General features: G+C 47.4%; 1 protein-coding gene across 2 annotated transcripts in view; it reads right to left on the minus strand.

Moving 5' to 3' along the window:
• Positions 1–23,492, minus strand: part of ZHX3 (zinc fingers and homeoboxes 3) — a 50,479-nt gene that overhangs the window by 10,825 nt on the left and 16,162 nt on the right. Inside the window, exons 2-3 of one of the 2 annotated variants that reach the window (XM_055721927.1) lie at positions 20,747–20,853; positions 1,735–5,098 (exon numbers count right to left, since the gene is read on the minus strand). The gene's annotated coding sequence lies outside the window, so the exon portion shown is untranslated. The remainder of the gene's footprint in view (positions 1–1,734; positions 5,099–20,746; positions 20,854–23,492) is intronic. The other variant, XM_055721926.1, reaches the window with a different exon arrangement.

Below are 23,492 nucleotides of genomic sequence, written 5' to 3' on the forward strand. Positions count from 1 at the left end.
CTCCCCACCCCATGCACACTTCATTACTGTTTTAACAGCATCTGTTGAGTCTTCATCTGGAGCTGCAAGAGAAGGTAAGGGCCCAAAACTCAAGGGCAGCATCACACATATGTTCCTGGCTCCCAGCCTTCCCCTCCCACCACCTTTGCAGCTTTGGGCATTCACACAACTCAGTGCACTGCGGGTATTTCCTAAGTGTAATTTCTCTGCAATGCAAGCTCATTTTGCTGGGCTTGGGGTGACCAGAAATCTGTCGCACTTGGGGAGGGAAAAAAAAAAAAAAAAAAGGAAAAAAAAAAAAAAGGAACAACTTTCTCTTTTTTTTTTTTTTTTCTTCTTTTTTTGTCCTGAAGCTAAAGCAGTTCCCAAACTGCCCTGGCCTGTACAAAGCCAGAGCTAGCTGGGGCATTAGCCACAATCTTATTCCTGGCCTGATGTAGCTTCAGCAAATGCTCCGTGCTTGAGATCACGGCCGAGGGCAGCAAAGCTGTCTGCTGTAGCTGAAACCAGGAGCCACTTGCCTGCTGACAGGTCCCAAAGACAAGGAAGGCAGCACATCGAAGGGTGCAACACCTCTGCCTTAACCCCTCTGTCAACCTTTTAGACAACAACTCTGCTTTTTTTTTCTTTTAAACACAGGGATAAAACAGTATTTTTCCAGATTGCAAGGTCACTTGGAAGCATATGGACACACTGATTCACATTACAAAGACTCTGTGCCAGATTTTCCTGGGATTTACAGTAACAGCGACGGAGCTTTATAAAAACACTCATAAAAACTTGAACTTAAAAAAAACCAACAACTTACCATCCTACCAGATGACTCACAGTGGTAACTCCTATCAGTTACAGCAGTTGTGCACCAGTAGCTTTCTCATATCAGATATTCTGAGCTGATCTCATGCACTGAGAAATGCAGATCAGGCAAATGACTTTGTGGTGCTTATGCAATACCTCCTCTGCTTATTTTTGTCGGTAGCTTTTAGAACAGAGGAATGAAAGGTCCTAATGCAAAAAAATCAAATGGAGGAAGTACAATCTGACCTCCCTAACTTAATTATAAATTCTTTAAAAAATCATTCTGAAAGCTGACATCATTTTTTCCATACAGGAGAGCCTGGATGGCCGATTCTGGCCTCAGCAACTCTCAGGCACCGTTTAAAAGACTGATGGGAAAACGTAACTTCCCGTTAATGTGGGCTGATCTGAGATTACAAAACAGTCCTGTAAATAGTGTTAGTCATCACTGAACTTGGCATCAGAAAAGGCTGTTTGCTATGCTAAAGCTTCATGAAAAGCTAGAAATTATAACATTTTTTAAAATAATCTATAAATAAAAAAGGTATTAAAGCTGTGACCTGGATTTAGACAGTGCGAATTGCACGCTCTCAATACCTGCTTTATGCCACTCTCATCCCACCTTTTCGTGGTTAGTCTTTCCCTCTGCAGAGGGCCAGAAAGTTAGTCATTAGCATTAACAAGTCGAATACTTGGATGACTATGAATGGGCTTTGCTATTCGGAGGGGAACAGCATCCATTTGACACCAATCCCAAGATCCTCATTTTTGATGCTAAGTTAAATATTACACAATCTAGCAGGGTACGATGACCTTTCCAAGTCGAATCAATTAGGAAAAAACAACAATAAGACCAGCCTGAGGGCTACAAAACATAGCTTTAAAGGCTGAAAGGAGTTTCATGTCAGGGAAGAAAAGGTAAAAGGGAATTCTTACTTAATTTTATTCCGCAGCTCTAACACAGGCCAGGGAGAAACTGGTGAGCCCTCTGCAAGCTTTTTCGTTTCCAGCAAACTCCTGAGAGATGCAGTTCCAGAGCCTCCATTACTGAGACAGCTCGAGTCCCAGACGGAGCTTACCTAGTGTTCATGGAGTTGCAGATATCGAAAGGATTATTTTTATCTGTCAACAGAGTAAATTTGATACAGAACAAGGGAGGTACACAAAGACCCCCACTGTGCCATGTTAACGGAGCGCCCCTCCCGAGCATGCTGTCACTATTATCCTGGGTAAATGTGAATGGCCTGACCCACCTACGGAGAACCTAAAAGCTCTGCATTTCATTTACCAGCACATTTGCATCAAGCTCCATGCTCTCTCCGACAACTTTCGTTAAAAATGCAATCAAAGCGGCCCCAGCCACCACAGCTCTCCTGCTGGGGCTCCAATATTAATGCCACCTGAGAACACAGATTGCAAATTTAGCTGGAATTGAATCACAGTGCCAATTTACTGGGAAAAAAAATTAATCAAGTGTACTGTTTGTCCGTTTCATTTCCACAGAACAGTTGCATAACCACATGTTCGGAGCATGTTTTATTCACTGCTCACCTTCTGGAATGCACTAATACTTTAATACACCACTAATATATAACAGAATGGATAATTCACCGATTTCTCCGTCATTAAAGTGAGGCTGTTTTAATGGATAGGGTAAATTAATAGCAGAAAAATTAATCAATTAAAAAACAGGCTTACAACAGAGCTCAGTGTACCACCACTGCAAACGCCCCAGACCAATCTGTACAGCCGTGTGTGAAGAACTTTATTTCCTATGTATTATTTTACGATTAACTAGAGCAATGAGACATTAGTTGAATGGAACAGCTACCTGCCAGCCAGGAAGACAATGGGATTGTACCTGAATTCATGCTTCCCATTTAATTTATACCTGCTAATTTAATAGTGAGGTTGCAGAGTAAGCAAGTCAAATGACCTGTGCCCCTAAACCTGCCACTGCTGTTGGAGATCTGAGGGAAAGCTGACTTAAAGCAGAGTCAAACCGATTCTGTCCCAGGTGATGCTCCCAGAGAAACTAACGCTGGAAGGCAAGGCAGCCCAAAGGCTCCTTTGGCCAGGCTGGGTCCCAGCCCAGCACGTGGCCGGGGGTATGTCTCTCTCCTATCTAAAGCACCAGGAACTGAGCCTGGGGCTGATGCTTGTTCATTCATACGACAGCAAGACAACTGTGCATACCCCACTCCTGTGACAGGGACAAGCAGCCCAGCCTTTGCACAAGCCCCACGCCAGCGACCCAGCCCCAGCTCACAGACCAGTACAAGGAGCACAAGTACTACCCCTAGCAATTCAGAAAATAGTAACAGAGGAGGAAGATGTGAAATCTGGGAGCCCAACCTACGAAAATAACACAGCATTTCTGCTAGAGACAACCCAAAACCTACAATGCTGCTGCGAGCATTCCTCCTGTAACACTTGCTGTACCAGCCCTCCTTCCTCCCCAGCACAGGAGCCTTCCCATCCCCATCGGCAGGTCCAGGTACACACCACTAACCCTCCACAGAGCAGCTTTGCCCCGGCTGAGGAGAACAATGCCGAGACTGGTCAAAGTGAGCTTAGCAATTTCAGAAAATTTACTTCTGCAGAGATTAACAAAGGGAGGTTTCGAAATCCGCACTGCTGAGTATGAACTTTCAGCTTTTTCCAGCTTGGCTGGATATAACTGGTTTGGTTTTAAATGTTTCAGTGAATTAACGAGTTAGGTTGTTAATGCAAAACATTCATTCCACGCAGTGCCAAGGTCCCCAGTTAGAAGATTAATTTCTGCGACCTTTTGCAAACCTCGCCTAGAAACAACAACCAGAAAACCCACCAGGCAGTACCACCAGCCAGCCAGTGCATAGCCAGGCACAGCAGCTCCGGTCCCACCACCCAGGCATGGGGACAACAGGACAGCCACCCTTCTCTGCCCCAGCCCAGCCCAGCTCCTGGGTGCCCACCCAGGGGACAAGGCTCCATGCGGACATATAGGATGGCTACGTCCTCTCCTGTGGCCTCTGGTGTTTGATGCAGTTCTGCTGAAGAGTGAATGCTCAGTCAAAAAAAAAAAATTGACACCAAAATAGAAGTAAAATAACAGTTTTCTCAACATTTGCAGTCCTGCTAGGCAGGCAGACACACTCCCCAGGTCAGAGACAAAGGTGATGTTTCTGCCTCATAGGAAGCCAAGTACAATATTGGCACTTTAAATAATAGCGGTTTGTTTTTAAGTTGAAACTCTGCAGGCCCCAGCTGATAGTATAATATGGGGGGTGAAAAAGAAAAAAAAATATTAAAAAAATCAAAGGAGGAAAAAAACATTGATGTTTAAGAGTTTTTGTCTCTCCCCTTTAGGCTCTACCTCCAGCTAAGCCCAGAAGATGCACATCTATCTTTGGGAAGCCCACACACGACTTCCCAACTCCCCGCTGGTAATTAGCAAGTAAAGACCAGTAAATAAAAGATCCCTGTGGGCAGCACAAATGAGTGGGTGCTCTCTGCAGCACCCAGACACATGGGCTGAGCCACCTTCCCCTTCCAACCACCAAGCATCCCACCGTGCTTCACAGCAGGTCCTCCCCAGCATGGCAGCCTCCCAGTCTGCTCTGGGCAGAGCTGGGTGCCAGCTCCATAGCCTGGGACCGGGTGTACTTACCTGGGTGCTGGGGAGAGGAGGACAAACAGGTCCACGCAGCAGCGAGTGCAGGGTGCAGGCGTACATGGGGCACAGCCCCACGACTGCCCCTGTTGCCAGCCACGGTAGTCCTGGGGCTGGGCATTAACACTTGTTCTGCATTTGGAGTCTGTTCATGAGAAATCATACAGGGGTTTTACCAGTTTTATTAATTTATTGCCAAAACATGCCTGGTGCAGGCTGGCAGGAGAGGAAGGCTGGAGACTCCTGCATTTTCTAGACCCAGGTGAGAAGGGGCAAAGGCTCGTTCCCCAGCCAGACACTGACACTAGCTCTCACCTGGGTTTCATCGCCATGGACTTGGAGTCACAGGTTTTGGTTACAACAAAAGCATAACGAAACACAGGGAGAGGGCATGCAGCAGCATCACCAACAGGCTTCAGGGACAGGGACACAGTTCCCTGCCAGGAATAGGGCAGCTATTGCTAATCCATCCCATGGACAAGCTATATGGATGGACATGCTCCAGCAACTCAGCAAAGACCTCTCCAGGCTACATCCCTGTGATTCAATACAGACACAGTTAGAGGGAACAGCCCACCTCTCCAGAGCAAATCCCAATTTCCCGAGCGCAGACAGGACCTCTCTTTTAGTTGCGCCAGCATGGCTCTGTAACAGAGAAGAAAAGGCAAGATTTGGCAGGGCTGAGCTCCTCTGTTCCCAGTCTGCGGCTGTACAACCCAGCTAGCTGGGGTTCAGCATCCTCCCTGAGTAAATCTGCAAAGCCTGCAGCTGGAAGGGAAGTCACGGGATGGGACCATCTCCAGCAGCCTAAAAATGCCAGCAGCAGAGCATCACCCTGGCTCCCGTGCACATCTTCACGCCATGCCCTCGCCTAAGGCTGGCACCTGTAGGTACCATCTGCCACCCAGAGCCTGGTCCACAACCGAGATGAAGGTTGTGACACACTTAATTCTCTTGGGGTTTAATCCCATACGGGACTGCAAGTTCCCATGAATGAACAGTTAATGAGATTTGCCCCTCCAGAGTAGATTTCTACCACACTAACACTGCGCGCACTCAAAATTCAGGTGCTCTCAACAAGAGCAAGGAAAGCAACCAGCAATAAAATAAACGCAACCCAAGAGAAGCCACGCAGGCAAGAAAAGCCTCTTCATATCTTATTATTTTGCACTGCACAAATGTACAAACACACAGAGAAATATCAGCAGTTTTGAGCTTCAAGCAGCATCACAGTCAACATTTGTATTAAGGAACAATTTCTCTTTATGTCGACTGGTCAGGGTGCTTTGTAGCTTAAGCCTGGCTTTGAAAACGCGGGTACAGTCTAAAGGCAGGGGAAGCTGGTTGACCGAACAATCGTATTCATTCTCCATTACTTGGCAGGCCCAGAGTAGAAAAGCGTCTTTTCCATTTAGGCTAGTTAAACAGAGCTATTCATTAAAATTTCACCCTTCTACAAACTGCTGTACTTCTCCATTTAAAATTTGCCTTTCTCCTCTGCCCTGCGACACTCCTCATCGCCCCGTTTCAAGTCATCACCCATTTACGAGCTGTGTTTTTGGATTGCTCTCGTGCTTCCATAACAGCAGCAACTCGCCTTTGCCATCGTTACCTGGGTAGAGGCTGGCTTGCTGCCTTAGCACTCAGGGACTAATGGTAATTATCTCTGCTTTTTTTTTTTTTTTTTTTTTCCAGATGAGCACAAAACTGTGTGAGATGGAAGGCTAGAAAGGGGTGGCTGAAACAGAATGCGATTAAAGTATAAAAATAGGTCACTAGGATAATATAACCTTTAGACTATTGGCAATGTGCCCCCCTTAGAGACAAGCCTGCGTGCTATATTTCAGGAGAACGTCAGGAATAATAAAAAAAAAAAAACAACACACATCAAAACAAAACCACTGATCATCCCTCAGAGCTTTGCGTGCTTCTGTTTGAACATCACTAACATTAATTCACTCCTTTTCCTCTGCCCTCATCCATTTGATCAAGCACAAAATAAACCGTTATGCAATCATACCATTAACATCTTCCAAAAAAATAATAATCTGTTTTGGCATAGAGGCTTCATTACAGATTTGCTCCAAGTTACACTACCTTAGCAGGGTTCACAGTCCCAGCATCCCAGGGACCCACCTCCATAGCTTCAATCCTCACATTTTGTCCATCTTGCAAAACATTCCTGGCATTCCCCCAAAAGGAAAAGGTCCAGCAGACAGATAATCATCTCTCGACAGAGCCAGCTCTAAGGTTAACAGGTTAATGCTACCAGCAGAGGACACCAGATAGCATTAACGGAGCTTCAAGAAGTCCCTCAGCTCATTGGTATCTGGGTCTCCCATCACCTCGCACTCAGCTGGTGAATACCAGCGGGTTGGTTCGTGCCTGAACGGAACAGTATGAGAACATTGACCATGTTTATAAATGCACAGGAGCTCCAGTTTCACCCCCTTGTGCCTTCTCCAGGAGGTTTTCTTTTTGCTTGCACTGCCAGGGATCTGTTTGCAATTGCAGCTTGATCACAGGCACCTCCAACGGCCCCACACAGGTCCGTAATATTCTGCCACCCCACGTTCAGACTTGCTACACACCTTGCGATCCCACGCCTAGAGCTCATTACCAAGCATCACCCTTTAGGTAGAGCAAGACCAGCTTTGGCAGATGCAGCCCATTGGAATGCAAGTGAAAAGGGTTAGGTTACACCTAAAATATACTTCTTCATATTTTTATTATCTGAAATTACTGAACTGGCTCCAAGCTAAAAAACTATTGGGAAGCTCAGAGTAAAGACACCCAGTTCCCAAAGCAAAATGAGAACCAGAGGTAGATCTTGGTCCACGTTAAATTTCTGACAAGGATACTTAAGTCTTTTAAATCAGCAGGAAATGCTTGGCCAAGCTGGTGAGAAGTTCACAAGTGCTCAGTGGCAACAGGGCACACAAAACACAGAAGCCCACCGTGCTCCCAGCGCTGCTGCAGCCTGCCCAGTCCCAAGGAGTCATTTTGGGGGAAGCCTCTGAGCCCATGTTTCTGAAGCACTTCTGCTCAGAACCCCATCTCAAGGTTTGCACATCCACCTCCATATGGCTGACCCTATCTGGGGGCCACCACCCAAATTTGGGAACCACAGCTCTAGATGCTAGCACGTTTGTTGTTAAAAGAACACCAGCATCAGCTTTTATACCAGCACTGAAACGATCCTGCTGCAGAACCACAAACCCAAAAGCTTGCTAGAGGGTCACATGGTTTTCTCACTGAGCATCCAAGTCCCTTGTGCAATGAAGAAACACTGAAGACGGGCTGACCACCAGTTACCAAGCAGCCCCGTAAGGGACAGACCTGCAGCAATTCCAGGGAAGTAAAGAGTGTCCAGAGTTTTAAAACAAGATATGGGTGGGAAGGACTAAACCAACCTACTAAATAGTACCAGACAGCAAATGTAGGGTGCTGGAGCTGATCCTCTGCAGCACAGACTGAAGAGCAGCAGAGTGCTGCAGCCCCTTCCCAGTGGAGCATTTTCGGATGACTTCATCCACCATGCCCTTTACAACATGCTAGCTTCAAGAGCTGCGCTACGTTCTGGCCCAGCATCAGCTCCCATTCCCCCACTTACGGTTGCTATAATCAAAAAGACAACTGCAAAATACTTGGGCTGAAAGCAAGGAAACGGGGTTTGGCAGGTCAGGATCGAGGATTTTTTTTATATATTTTTTTTTTCCTCATCCCCTGTGGATCCTGCCTCAGAGTCGTCCTTTCAGACCTTGAGCGCAGTCGATGGCTTTTGCAGCTTATTGAGTCCACTGGTTTATGGCAATGTTTTTCTGCTCACTGAACTGGCTCATTCTTTTAGCAGAACAAACTGTTCCACGTTGAGGCAGGAGTTGGCTGTGTTTTAACAAAGGATTTTTCCCTTCTGACAGTGTTTTGCAAAAGACCCAAAAAAAGGAGTTTGGAGCCAAGTTACAAAAGGTCAGGAGAGGCGAGTCAAGCACTGGGTGTAGTTCCTGTATGTCACAGCCAGTCAAGGAAATGGGTGGGGAGAAGAGGAATGGCATTTCGAGCTGCAATAATATGTATAAAGCGATATTAATGAGGAATGGGCTTTTGAATGAGGATGGCAAGTATGCAGGCACTATAATTTTTGCTTTACAAGTGCAGGCTTGTTAGGTAGGCTGAGGTCTCTGCAATCATTTATCCCTGTGAAGTATGCATTTGAGAGAGTTCAAGTAGCACTAGCAGCAAGAAAAAGGCAGTCTTATTTGCCTCCCCTCCCCAAGCTGATTTCAAGGAGCTACCATACTCTCATCTCCCGCCAGCCAAATGAATATTCAAAAGGCTTTTGCCAAGCAAACGCCAGTCAATCACCTGCACACAATGCTGGGGGAAAGAAATACTGGGCTGAGAGACCTGCGTGGGACTGGCACCTTGCCCCTCTGCTGTAGCATCCCAGCCATTTTTAACGTGGTGCAAGGGACTCCTGCAGAGATTTGCTGGTGCCGCGGCTGCTCTGCCTGCTCCTTTCCCGGCCATGCAGCAGGACACCACCGCTAAAGCAGAGCTGTGGCATGGAGGACAAGCATTCACTAGCGAGGGTGCTGTGGGTGGAGAAGGAGCCCAGCACTGTGGTCCCAGCAGCACAGCCCTCCCCAGGGAGCTAGTGACAGGTCTTCCCTCTCCTCTTCTAGAGGCATTTTTGGCAGTGGATGGACAGGTTCCTGGTGAGGTCCCACTCCCTGCTCAGCAGTGGCTGGTAGGGTTAGGGTCTTTCTGTGCTATGCACTGTGCGTGGACAAACCAAGATGGCCAATTCTGGCCTTGCAGATGTTGGAAGAAGGGGAGCCAAGGGGATCTGCAACAGTTGACAGCATGCAATGCCTAATACTCAAGCTTTTCCAGGCCTCAGAGGATCCCTGAATAGAAAGAAACCACCCACCACTGGAACAGAGCCACTTTTGTGGCTGGAAGGGGCAGATGTTCAACCCCATACAACAATGCAACACAACAGTTGAGACTGTAAGTGAAGAACGCTGCATCCACTTAAAACTGAAGAGGGAAATCAGGGACACCATCTAATTCTAGAACTACCATTTGGTCCTGATGCTTACAGTTCACATACCTGCTCTGCAGGAGTAGCACAGGGTTTTCTTCCACTGCCTTAAATAGACAGTACCCTGGCCTAAAGCGCTGAACCACAAGACCTTCAGAAGCATATGGTCAGACTGGCAAGTGTTCAGCTCCTTCGGCTAGAACACCATTTTCAAAAGAAGTCCAGCTCCTTTTTAGTACCTACATAAGTGACAGACTTCCCGAAGTCCCCACTTCCCAGCAGGTCCTGCTGACACAGCGAAGGGCGGACCACTGAGAGGGCTCAGCATCCTAATGGCCAAACTCTTTGCTAAGACATGCCTGATGAGAAGCCGAGCTTCAGAAGCCCTCGCCACAGCTAAGAGGTGCTCCACCACTCAGCGGCCAAGAAGAACGGGCATGGAGAACGACATCGTCCCTGCTGCTGAACCCTCATCTGCTGACAGCCGAGAGCTCACAGGACACAACCTTCTCCCTTGCTCTGAAACATTCACCATTTCTTTTGGGATTGATAGTAAGAGAAAAATGGATTTGGGATTTTATTTGATATTTCCATGGGCAAGATCCAGGCATCCAAATCGTGCACCTGCCAGCCAAACATACTACTTGTCATTCGCTCTCTGGTTTGAAAACTGTTATTTGTTCAAAACCATTTGTCAAGCCACTCTGGACAGTACGCAGGGACACAGAACGAAGTTCAAAGTTCAGAGGTTATTTGTGATATGAACCGTGCTTGTCCAGACTCTTCCTCCAGCTGTTTAGTGACACTTGGAATGGATTGTCCTTACTGGAGAGTCAATTATTTTTTTTAGTTGAAAACTCACCATCCTCTGTAGGTCAGCTGTGAGCTGTAAGCATCCCAGTTATTTACTGCTGGAAGCTAAAGGAATTTCCTTACTCTCAGAAGACAGATATTTAAAATTAGTTTCAAGTACAGTTGCGATAAACAAATAATGTTCTCCTCCTTTCTCTCTCCTGGTTTTTTGGTTGTTTTTTAAATCACGCCTGCTGTCTAACCAGCCTTTCCCTTAGCTGCCCTCTGCAACTCCTCGGTTAAAAATTCATTCACAAGGACGCAGGGGACATCTAAGAAAACCCAGCAAAGCCTGACCCCTGCTTTCAGAGCTCTCCCTTTGACACTCGATTCCCCAGGGACCTCATTTTTTGAACACCATTTTAAAAAATCCAACCCACCCGGTATGTGGCTTTTTTTGCCCCTTCCTCTGAAGGGCAGAAGGTTGGGAGTTGGGTTGTTACCTTCTGCAGGGGACAGGGGCTCTGGACTTCAGCTCCCTGCCGACAGGCAGCCGGCGGGGTCTCGCTGACTGGAAGATGAGCTCCCCAACCCACTCCACCTACCCTGCTCGGCAGCTGGGGATGGAAACAGCTTTCAGCAGACTGATGAGGAAAACAAGAGGTGTTTTTAAATGGCACGATGGCCCAAGTAAAGGGTTTTGGGGTTTTGGACTGAGGTCTCCTGCAAGCCTTTATTCAAAATATTGATGTACTCAGCAATTTGTGGCTCACAAGGCCTTGATAGGAGGAGATTCTTTTTAAAAAAAATCAGGCATGCTGGGAGAATTGCTTCCTTGCCATGTGTTAGCGAGTCTACCCATGAACCGCCAGCAATTACTAAGCCTGCACTCTGTATTCAAAGCTCTACACAATAGAGTTTATTATTTTTAAGCCTTTCAGACATCAATGGAGCGAACTTAAGAGAGCTATTTGGAAGATTAAGATACAAACACCACCATATTATTCAATTTAGCTCCAACACTGAACACTTATTTCTGTAAAGAGTCACAGCTAATATTACATTTCCAACTGCCAACAAAGACAAATACTTACAGCTTTAAGTCACATTGCTGCATGGTCTTGTAAACCAAATTCCGGAAATAAGAACAAGGAAATTACTATCATTATGCAAATACTGCCCAATTACTGCCATGCCGTACCAAACCAATCTTCAGGTCTTGGCCACAGGCTTCAAAAATACACCCACAGACACCACAACCCCAGGAACTCCCCGCTTTCTGTGCGTGCAGCCAGGTGTGAAGTTAGTAGTGTATCTCCAATAGCTGTATTGGATGAGTTTTCTAAGTATTTTATGTTCATACTAGTGCAGAGAGGCTTGCTACCACCTCACTGCCCCAGTCCCTGCTTAGGACGGTCCCGTGGGGGACAGCAGCAGCTCTGGGTTTTGACAACGATGTGCCAACCCCAAGGGTTCCGGCCACGTGTGCTTGGCTCTTGCTCCCATATTCTCTGTCCGAGTGGGAGAAACCTTGGTCCCATCCCCACAAGCAGGTGCTGGCTCACCTTGAAAGAACAAGACTCTTGCTTTTCCAAAGAGCTCTGCACAGCTCCCTTTGCAGAATGAGGACATCTGGGCCAACCTCTCACTCCCAGCAAAGCGTTTCCATCAATTCTTCACCAGACAGGCGAGGCTGCCTATCAGTACTGAGCTCCTGTTTCCTACAGCCTGCTGTTGCACGGGTACAGAGCAGCTTTCTGGCACTTGTGTAATTTACAGAGACCGTTGAGTAATATTCCTTTCAAAAACCCACACGAATTACTAAAAAAAAAGAAAGAAAAAAAATCCAAGCCATAAATGTAGACTGGTCCCAGGACTTTTTGGCCCTTCCTGTGACAACAGCAAATAAGAGTTTATTAGTAGCTGCTTTATTTGCCCAAATCAGATGTGCAGACAGGTGACATAAAGGGAAAACAGGGAAAGGATTTGTGCCTGTTTTCTATCGTTATGCTGCTTAAAGGAGAGCCGACTGCTCCATTTTGCCCTCTTGAAGCCATGCCACCCTTCGCAAACAATTGCGTGAGTTAGACAAGACTGGGTGCAGGACTAGCAGGATGGGAACGACATCCTTCCATAGGAATGCAGGAATAAACCAAGGAATGAAATGAAATAAGACTCAGTAAAAATAAAAAAAATCAGTTTGCCTATTTGAAGGCTCTCATTCCATCATAAGAACTGATTTAACTTGAAGCCTTTGGAGAAAAGCTGCCTTTCTGGAATCTAAAATTGCCCAGCATTTCAACCACACATGGAAAAGTTCTCATGGCAAAGTGTACCATGGATAACATAAATATTCCTGATTTACACCACCAAAAGTATCACGGCCTATGTTATAATCTGAGAGAAACAAAGATCAAGACTTCCTCCTTTTTTTTCAGAAATAAATGAACCAGTGTAAAACATTCACCAGCATCATTAGGATGAATGGCAGACTATACATTATTAACTCTGTTTAACATAACTAAGAAAACAGCAGAATGAACTAAACTGCAGGAGGAGTCAGCACAGGGGACGATAATGTAAAAATAACATTTATGCTGTGTCAGCAGGTAGTCTGCAAATACAGGAATGGGGACGACCAGCTGGCTTGGGGGCTTACTAATGGCATGATGGAGCCTTTCATTTCTAGGGCAGCAGTCCAAACCATATTCACATTAGCAGAATGTGGTCCTCCAGGCACCGGCTTTCTTCCTTGGGCTGGGAGAGAGCAGACTTGGAAGCAGCTTAATGATATTGCACCAAAATGACAGCGTGTCACACTGGAGAAAGCTCAGGACAGCAGGAACTCCCTCCACACACAAGCCCATAATCACCTGCCGGCAAAAGATTAAGCGAATAGATGCCTGCAGCATCAGGGGAGCACGGGGAGGAAGAGTTCACTCAGTGGGACTCGTCCTCAGTTAAGCTAGGAGCATATGAGGCAGCTTCACAGTGAAACCCACGATGTTCTTCATGTTCTTAAAATCAATCACACAAGTCCTTGCGTCAGTCAGGCTGCTCGCCCAAGCGGCCAGGATCAGGCAGAGCTGCCGAGCGAGAGGGTTCATGAAGTGAGCTCTCCATGGATTAATGCTGTAAAACTGTACGTACCTTCCAGTGACAGCTGGGAAAGTGGTTTGCAGCACTATCCAAAGCACCGCAGAGCCATACTCCCACTGTTTTTAAGGTTCCTCTAGACCATCTGCTTTCACACCTAAAGGACTCAGCAACTGCTAGGGGCAGCCCCCAAAACTCAAGGCCAGCTGCTCCTATCCGCACCCTTCATCCTCGCTCCCCTTCTAAAATGGGGCAAGTCTCGTCACTACCTGGCAAGTGCTAACGAGTGGTGAAAAGCTGCTAGTAAAGAAAGTACCTTTGCCTTTCAAATCACTCGAGCTGCCGTGTTGGGCAAGGTGCCGTGGGACTGCAGCTGCCCACCAGCCAAGGGCTGCTCCCAGGAGGATACACAGGTCCCACTTGCCTGTCCCCCAGAACACGCAGGTGTTCTGAAATGGTTCACGGCAGATCACTTACCTTAGGAAACTGCTACCAGCCTCCCCCCTTGCTGCCTGGCATTTTCTCCTCATCCCTCCTCTCCTCTGCCAGTGGTTATTTCCATGGCATTTTTGATTGTCCCCATGAGACACTTGCTGAACCTCTCTCCAGAGCTCCAATATCCTCCAAAAGACAACTCTGAAGGCTCCCAGAAGTCACACATCTGCGTGATCTTCCACACACATACACGCCAGCCTGGAGCTTACCCTCCCCAGTACAGAAAGCAGCTTGAACGATTAAAAGACCCACAACTTCGGGAAAAGTCCACAGCCTTAAATGTGTGCTGTCCCACCATGAGGACCACACAAACCATGCAATGGGAAAAGAAGGGGGTTAGACAGGAGTGCTTAAAGATACCACATCCTTTACATCAACAGGTTGATTTCTTCCCTTTTACCAGTGTGGGTCCTGCTCTTTAAGACACAGTTTTACTCCAGGAGGGTTCCCAGCTAGAGGCAGAGTCTGAGGGAACAGCTGGCAGACCTACCTGCAGTCTGAGCTTTGCAACCCCCTGGTCTAGAAGCAGCTCCAGCCTCTTATCCTCTCCTGGAGAGCACACACTGCCAGCTGCCCAGCCTCACAGCATCCCACCTGGCATGTCACTAACTCCAGATACCTTGAAGAGGAAAGCTTTTGGGGTTTGGGAAGGGCAGAACAGAGTTGAAAGAAAAGCTTCTGTCCAAAAGGGATGGATGGATGGATTCTCTGGGCCACGGTGTGATACAAATTTCATATGACAGATATTCCCACCAAAGATGAAAGAGCTGGCCCCAATTTACAATCTGCTGCTAAGTTGCTTCGGGGTGCTTCTCAACAGCCTGCACAAGCCGTTAAACCCAGCTATATGACACAGGCGAATACAGGTATCCATATTTGTGTTACTTCTGGAGAGTCAGATATTCCCCGGGAGCATTTTTACCCACCCACAAACACGAGGCCAAATTTTCCGCCACGTCTCAAAGATGCTCATTTCCATCCACTCAATCCCAGCATCCCACACTGGCTGGAGCTCAGTCACCGATACGGGGAGGGGGGGGGGCGGTCTCAGGCCAGCAGCTCTCCCAGATCCACCCCAGACCGTCAGGCTCTACAGAGGGAAGAGGGGCTGCATGCCATTGGATGAAGGAGGTTCAGCATCACTCCTCCTGCAGCTCCGCTGCACCCAAAATGCAGGCAACTGGAGGCAGCTCCTGCGCTGCCTGGATGTGGCCATCATGTGGAGGCTTCCCATGGGCTTATCCCTTGGGAATGGCAAGGAATCTTCACGGCACAATGTGGGAGCCAGCAAGGCCCCTGCTCCCCCCCCTGTTGTCTGCCTTCCCAACCAGGAGGTTTTAGCATGTTTCAGGGGCGCTGGAAAGCCTCTCTTGACCCTTAGGAAGGGGTAAAAGGGGTGGTCAGCACTGCTACCCCCACTGGAAAGGGGGAACAGGAGCAAGGAGGGATGAAACAATCTGCCCGAGGTACGTCTGCACGCTGAAGTGGGGAGCAGCACCACATGCCAGCATCTTTCCTCACAAAGCCATCACCACTCCCTAGCACCCACCCAGGTTTAAAGCAGAAAGGCAGCACAGGCGCAAACACAGAATACTACAATAAAGGAAAACTTTATGCTGAGGCCAAAGAAACACCAGAAACCTGCTCTACCCCAACTGACCATCAATTTGAAGCTAAAGAACTGAAAGCAGCACTAAGGAAGGCTTCTCAGCTCAAGGAGCAGCTAATGACCTCGCTGGTGTACACCTGCAGTCGGGCAGGGAGCCCCAGGATCTCACCTATAAAACCATTTCAACGATCATCCTGTTCCATTTTCCCCAGGAGAACAGAAGAAAGGCCTGTAAGATGGTCATGCTTTCTACTCCATCCAGGTTCTTCACACACCAGTTATGGAAAAGGGTACGGACCGCCCTCCCACTGCCACAGCTCCTGGCTGGAAGGGAAATGCTGTCACCAGTGTGTTACAGAAAGGGAAATGAGGCACGCAGCAATTGCAAATAACTCGCCCAAGGTCACAGGAAGCTTATAGAAAGCAAGTAATTGAACCCAGGACTTGTAAGTCCCCAGTCTAGTTATTTAACAGAGATCATCCTTTTAATGGGTCACCTTTAGTCAGAAACCCTCCCAGTTTGCAGACAAAAGCGCTGCCAGGAGATTATGCTGAAATACACTGGCACAGAGAATTATTACGAGTTTCCCTTCCAGCCCAACAAGCTCAAAGGGTTGTTTTGGAAGTAAAATAAATTAAAACTTGCAGCACATTCAGTGTGCTGGAACAGACAACTCCCTAAGCACTGCAGACAGCTGAACCACCAAAGCGCTTATAAGGCTGCAGATCAAGCTGGGAGATAAGAAGGTGTTTTACCTCCGCATTAATCGCTTTGTTTTGAAGGGTGGCCTCCAGTGAGAGCTTACCAGTTCCCCAGTTTCACCTTGGATTTGCATCTTCATTCATAAATACTTATGGATGAAACAGAATATTGCAGCCTTAGCACTGAGCCAAACATCAAAAAGCCTTTTTCCCTTCACCCGAGGCCTCTCCTTGAACCTGGCACGCAATCAGTTTGTGTTGCTGCAAAAACAACCAAATGGACTTTATCCGCGCTTTCATGGGCCACGGACACAGCTCTATTCCGTCCTAAAGGAATCTGCGTACAGCGTCTCTCAGCATACCCCAGTCCATCTACAGAAACTAGAAATGGCCTTCGCTGGAGCCTTCTATACCCTCAGCGCAGCCCTACCAGGCAGGGCTGGTTGAAGGCATCTCAGCAGCATCCAGGCTGGCTGCTCCTGCAAGTCTGCGGGGTGGGGACAGCCACTGTTGGAGCCCCAGCAGTGCCACCTCCCCACATACCCCGGTGCCTTCCTGGGGGACAGCTCATCTTGCTCACAGAGCCACGAGGAACAGCAGAGCCCAGGCTGCAGCATCACTCTGTGCCCCAAACCCCTCTGACCTCCAGCATGGGAGAAGCCCATGCACATGGAAACAGGAACTGCAAAACAAATCCTTCCAGCAGACAGATGCAATTTTTAATACAACAGACAATCAAACCATGTCCGTGGGTATCTACAGTGCTCAGATAATTTTCAGCTGATGACAAATAGTGAAAGTGTTGGGCAATAGGTTTGGAAAGGGCCACGCAGGATGGAATTTGCCTTTCAAGCAATACAATGCAGCCTGCACAGGAGGGAGTCAAAACAGTTAGTGCAGGTCTAGCCAAGAAGTTTATGCAGCATTTAAGCATCCAGTGGCCACATCTTTCTGGGTACAAGCAATTTAATTTGTCACACTGATACTGTATACATGTCCCCAGCAGACAGGTCAATAAGAGATAAGAGTAGGGAGGGAGGGATGAGGGGGGTTGCCTCAGGACAACTGTGTCTGAGCTGCAAGTGGGGAAAACTTTAGTTACACATCCTGACTGGGGAGATATGAAAATGAAAACAGAGGTAGATCCCTTTGGTCAGTTCTCAAAACAGCTTCACAGCTCCATGCTCAGGGCTACGGCCACCTGCCTGGGGAACGATGAGCCCTCTTCAGTGCTAACCCCCAACCATCACCTTCCTGGGGAGCACCAAACTCCATCAGCTCAACGGGAAGAGAGAAGAAAAAGAACAGAAAGAGAGAACTTCACCTCCACTAAGACTCTGTTACAGAAAAAAACCCAGCACTACCAAGTTACATGGATAAAGGACGATTCTGCTTTGCAAAGCCTTCAGGTGGGGAATTCTTTACTTTGTGCTCTGCTGCAGATTTGCAGGTGAACATTTGCTCTCAGTAAAAATTTGTCTCTCGGGGTGGGGAAATTGAATCTATCTTTCCCCCATCTCTTTACTGGCAGAGCAGAGGCAGCTGTTGGTGGAATAGCTGATGACGGCCACAGGAGCACGATAACCATGCCCTAGCCCATTTCACTTTCAAGTTACCCACCAGAAGACCTTGCTGTCACTCTGCAACACGTGACCCTAAACCCCAGTGAGGAGCACGTTCAATGCTGGAGCTGGAACTGGGGATTTCATGCAGAGCACCCAGTTTTATGAAAGCACCCTATGCGTTTCACACCATGGGTTCCGTCTTCATTAATGCCATGCCATCTGACCAGGATGAACCCCTCAGCCCCCTGCAAGAACCAGTTCAGCAGAAGCACCTCCAGTCAGTTATTAGCAACAAGATCAAACTAGCAACCATGGGCCTCCAGATCCTTGGACCCTAAACACACAGCTGAAGAGGCATGATATCAAAAATTTGCTTAGCTTTGAAATCCTACTCCTGCTTATTTATGTTTCAGGAGTACCCAGAGACCTCAGCCAAGCCCACATCTGCTCTACAAAGCTTGGCCTGGAAGTGCATTTGCACATGTACTGGCCACCTCCACGCAGAGCTCCCACCCTGTGGCCAGTCACAAGCAGCTCATCGTTTAGTTTACAGTAGAAACAAATAACAACCAGGTGTTGAGGAGAGGAGGTGCAGCAGTGGGGCGGGCAGGCTATAGTGCTGGGAGCCAAGCCACCAACCGGACATCACAGACACTGGTGTCCGTGGGGTTTTTCTAGTGCTCCCGTAGTTGAGCCAAGCTCTGCCTCCCAGCAGCCAAAACGCCCTGGTGAAAATGCTGTGCACAGAGCAGAACCGTACTCTGCAAACCCCTGCAAGGATGCAGACAAGGTTGTTAACCTAAACAGACAGGTTTGAGATTGATTCGTAGGAAGGATGAGATCAAGAGGTAAAAATAATGTTTCCAACACACCAGTGACATACTGAGACCTGAAGCCAACAGACTATTTACAGGCCAAGAGCACTCCTCGCTGCTCTTACCTTCGTCTGCAAGGTCTGAACCGACGGCTGCTTTGGAGGAGCCTGTTTGAAGGCAACAGGCAGCCCAGGGAACAGCCAAGCCTGAGAACTGGGATTTGCAGGAGAAGTTAAATAATTGAAGGGACAACTCAGCACAGCTCACTAGATTATGCTTCACAATCCAACTGCCAAAAGTTGGAAACTCAAAACATTTCCTCCTTGAACACATTAAATTCCCATTTTCCTATTTCAAAGTCTTCTACTTGCTTCAGCATCCAGATATGCACTTCCCAAATGCACTGCTAGGAATAGGGTGTTGTAAACAAAGTTTTACAAAAAAGGAACGTTAGCACACAACATATTTTTCCCATTACTCCAATAGGTCCTGCAAGCTCTGCAAGCTTGGTAAAGAAAAAGTCTATTTAAAAATCTAGGGTGGGGAAGAATTAGCTCACCAAAACCATAAACAGATTTGCTTTGCACTTTCAGTCCAAGAGAAAAACAAGACAGGCTATGTGCATATTGATGCACACAATAGCACAATCATTTTAAAAACAAATTAATTGGGAGGGAGAGGACACCAGAGAAGGGTGGGGGGAATGGAGGAGTGGAGAGAAAGGGGCCAAGTCCTAGAGCAGAGATCCTGAGTTTGGTTCTTAAAGCTCCCTAAGAAGATATCGGAACCCCCCCGTGTGCCAGCGCAGGACTGCGAGCACACAGGCAGGATGACACATGGTGCTACAATGCCACAGTCTGTCTCTGGGTGCAAGCCCTTCAGTAATAAACGACATTATTTTCTGCAGATGTAACACAAAGAAATCCTCCCCACTTACCCAGTGACCTTCCACACAAAGCATCCAAACGCGTTATTACTATCTTTCAGTGGCAAATACCAAGGGATATAAAATTTAATTCCCTTCCCCCTACTCTCCTTCCCAAGAGACCCTGACCTTGTTTACCAAGGCAGAGTGAAGCTACAAAAGCTTTAACCTCTTCCTCCTGCTTAATTCTCCATCTATAATGGTAAGACAACCCCAAGAGCAACAGTTTTCACTGCATTTGCAAGATTACTGCCATAAGGAATTTGAGGACCCACCTAGTATGCAATTAACTGAGGCAACTTCAAGGAGGACAGCTCTCAGGAGGCTGAGGGTGCACGTGGATCCCAGCACATCACGTGCTACAGCAGGGTCCATTAGTTTATTCCTACCAGTTTAACAGGCTGGATTTAGCCTGCAGAGCTGGAAGTGTGTCAGGAAAGCTGCAGTAAACAGCATCAGTCCAGTTGTGGTAGTCCTGATGCTGATTATTTAATAAAGTCTAGAAACAAGCAGTCTCCAGGCATGGCACAAGCTGGGTAGAAATCACTCTAGGGTTTGAAAATCCCCATTTCCACAGGGACACTGTCATTTGTCACACAGCTGTGAATTGGGTGAATGAATTCCCCACCAGCCTGCACACTAATGCTCAACTAAAAAACCTCATTTCTTACAAATGAGATGGCTTTGCTCTGGTATGAGACCCAATTTCTCCTTCAAAATTCTGGAACAGTGTAATGGAAAACCAGAGTGTTATTTCCAAGCACACTTCTTCTATTGGCTGAAGCCAAGGAGAAAATGCATCGCTCCCCTGACCCCTCATCCACACCATGAGACAGATAAATATTTATTAAGTTATATGGTTTCCTAGAGGTGGGGAAAAAAAAACCAACATCAGTGGTCTAGCACAGAGGAGCACCAGCCAGGAAAAAGAGTACAAATGCACAGGACATCTGAACTCTGTCCCGTCCAAGGTGTGACATTCAGAGGCAAAAGATCTGCTCCCTTCTTAGGGACAGCTGGGAGCATAACCCAAGACCTGTACTGACCACGGAGCAAAGCAGGGCTCAAAGGTTAATGGAGCAAACCATTGCAGGATCGCTTATTTCAGCCAGCAGGCTAGAACAGCCTTCATAGGAGAATCCTGCAATACACTGAAATAGGGCACATTTCCCTGCCCAGGCTACCCGAGACAGAAAGGTGCACGGTCCATATCACACATGGAGCCCGACGTGGCAGTGGCGACTTACCTGCACAGGGGACCACGTCCTCAGCCTCTCCTTCTCCAGTTCTTCCTCCGTGCTTGCGTGCATCTTTAAAGTGCCTGCAGTCGCTTCAGCTGTGCCGGGATTCAGGGCTGGAAGAGAAGACGTTACACCAAAAATTACTGCTGTACCTCCAAAGGAGAAGGCAATCCTTGGTTAGTAAAGACTAAAAGTATACATAAAATACTGATCACTTGAAGGTGTCTCCCAGCTGTCCACCCCACCGTGCTCCCACAGCACATCCTCACTGAAGCACCCCAAAACACACGTCAGATTATTTTTTTTCCACTCAATTAGCAAAAATATCATGTATCGGAAGTTAACCAAGTTCACAGAGTTAATCACCAAGCACTCAGCTGTGCTGCTCTCATAAATCTACCAGCAGAAGTAAAAAACTCCCAGCCTGCGGCATGCTGGAAAGCAGGGACGCTGCTCCCCGGCTCTCGGCCACTGCTCATGGGCTCGGTTCGTTAACGGGACTGGAGATCTCAGCTGGCCAAGAACATATTTAGAGAAGCAATCACAGCACCCTGACCGACACTGCCACAGCCTGCAGCTATATATAACCTGCCGCTTTGCTTGTAGCTGTGGGCTTCCTCTCTCCCCTTTATTTTCCTCTGCTGCCGTGCAGTCCCCATTCCCTCATCCCCGGAGAAGCAGCAGAGCCACCCTGATGTATTTCATAATTTCTAAACTTAACCATCTAAAGGGATAACCAGCCAAGTGGATTTCTGGGATTAAGTTCAGACAGGGGGAGAAAACAGCATACTGAAAAACAGAGAGTCACCCTGGAAAAAGGTGAGCCAGAGCTCATAAGGATGAAAAACAGGAAAATTATGTTGTGATTCCTGAGTAAAGGAAAATTTACGCTTGTTTTCTGCTCCTGCCCAAGCATGGCCAGTGATAGGGTCTCCTCCCCCAGCAACACATCCCAAGCGCCTCTGTGCGTCAGCCAGCGTGCGTGCTCCTGTCCCCTGAAGTCCCCTGCCAAAGCCCTGCTGATCTGCTGCTCAGGTTGGATCCTGCTGACCATACACTTCGCACGCAACCGGTGAGTTCCTTTAATTAAAATAAATACGTAAATTAATGGCATGGAGTGATTTCACCAGACAACTAGCACAGATGCATTACAGCTCGGGACGGTGCCCCCCGACCCCATCCAAACTCCTGCAGACAAGAAGCTTCCACTCTGGCTGTAACCACACAAACCGAACCCCAACAGGAGTGGATTTTTTTTAAAAAAAAAAAAAACAACTCAGGTGTCCCAATGCTCCCTGCTACAGAGCCGCCCTTGGACAAAGCTTCCCCCAGACCTGCAGTGCTGCTTGCTGTGTGTTATTTGCTGTACATTATTTTCCCAATTTAATTCACAGAAAATGCAAAGTGAGCACAAAACTGGGGGAAAATTCAGCCCCAAGGCTGGTAAATCACAAGAGTTCAGAGAACAAGAAAAAGATGCTTTAAATTCCTGCTAGATGCCACAGCTTTTTATTTTTCTTTGCTTTTCTTCCCCCCTTCCCAACCCTAAAATGAAGAGGCTTATTCTGAACCAACTGGGTTTCAACATGCTTGGAAACATCCCAGTGTTGAACACTGGGACCTTGACATAACAGGTGACAACCTTTTCTATGCCAGAAAATGTTTAACATCTAATAAGAAACAAATATTAGACTGCTGATGGAGTGGGGTTTTATTCCAGAAATTTGTGTAAATGTCCTGTAATGACTTGCACAACACTACCATCTCCCAAACGAAGTGATAACAGCATGGCCCTGGCTGCTTATCTGCCATTTCTCCTTCAATAACACCACTGTCTCTCTCCCTTTATTATACAAGCTCTCTGCTACAGTAGGTTTAATATCATTCACACACTCCTTCAGGGATCCAACATATGCCTAACTTTAACAGACAAGATTTCGTGACTCTTGGAGTACCTAAATTAAGGAGAGCGACCTTGACCACAGCAGTCTGAGCAGCCTCGCGCTCCCTGAAATTAAAGGTGGTTTAAATAGAAACTTAAGCTGGAGGCAGAGAAAAATCTGAGTTTCCCAAAACCTTCGTCTGAAATACAGAGCAAAACCCCTGCAACCTGGCACCGTGCACCACTATTACCTTGACAGCTCCTCCTTGAATGCCTGAAGTTGCTGCTTCAAGTACAATAATATAGGAGAGAGCTGGAGCAGGGGGGCAGGGGTTGGGCTTTCCTCCAAGCAGCACACGCAAACAGTTCAACTGCTTATCACGGAAACTGGAACAGCAACAAGGACGACCAAGGCATGCTTTTTCCCCCACTAACTTCTTTCAGATATTAAAATCCCAGCATTGGGTCCTTCTACCTCAGAGATTTCCACTGTCTGCCAGAGCCACTGATGGTCATTACCACCCCACTGCCATCCTTTCCAAGTCTTGGGGCTTCCTTGGGCTTGACTGAGTGGCTCAAAACCTGCAAACAGCTCAAGGACGAAGAATATATCCCCCAAATACAGTCTCGACACAGAGAATAAGTCATCCTCATATACCTGGGGGTTTAAAATCGTAATGCGTGGACCAGCTGGGACAGCAGGCTTGTGCAAAGGGAGGGAGGAACATCTGCATCCCGGCAGCATCCCTGTGCAGGGACCCACTGAGGGTCTATACGCTTAAAAGTCAAAACCACTACAAAGTGTCAAGAATAGAGACTATTCTGTTTCTCCTTTCACCTGGCAACCCCATCCCAGATTTATTTATTTTT

The sequence above is a fragment of the Falco cherrug genome, chromosome 10 (assembly GCF_023634085.1).
Source record: "Falco cherrug isolate bFalChe1 chromosome 10, bFalChe1.pri, whole genome shotgun sequence".
In the NCBI taxonomy this organism is placed as follows: domain Eukaryota; kingdom Metazoa; phylum Chordata; class Aves; order Falconiformes; family Falconidae; genus Falco; species Falco cherrug.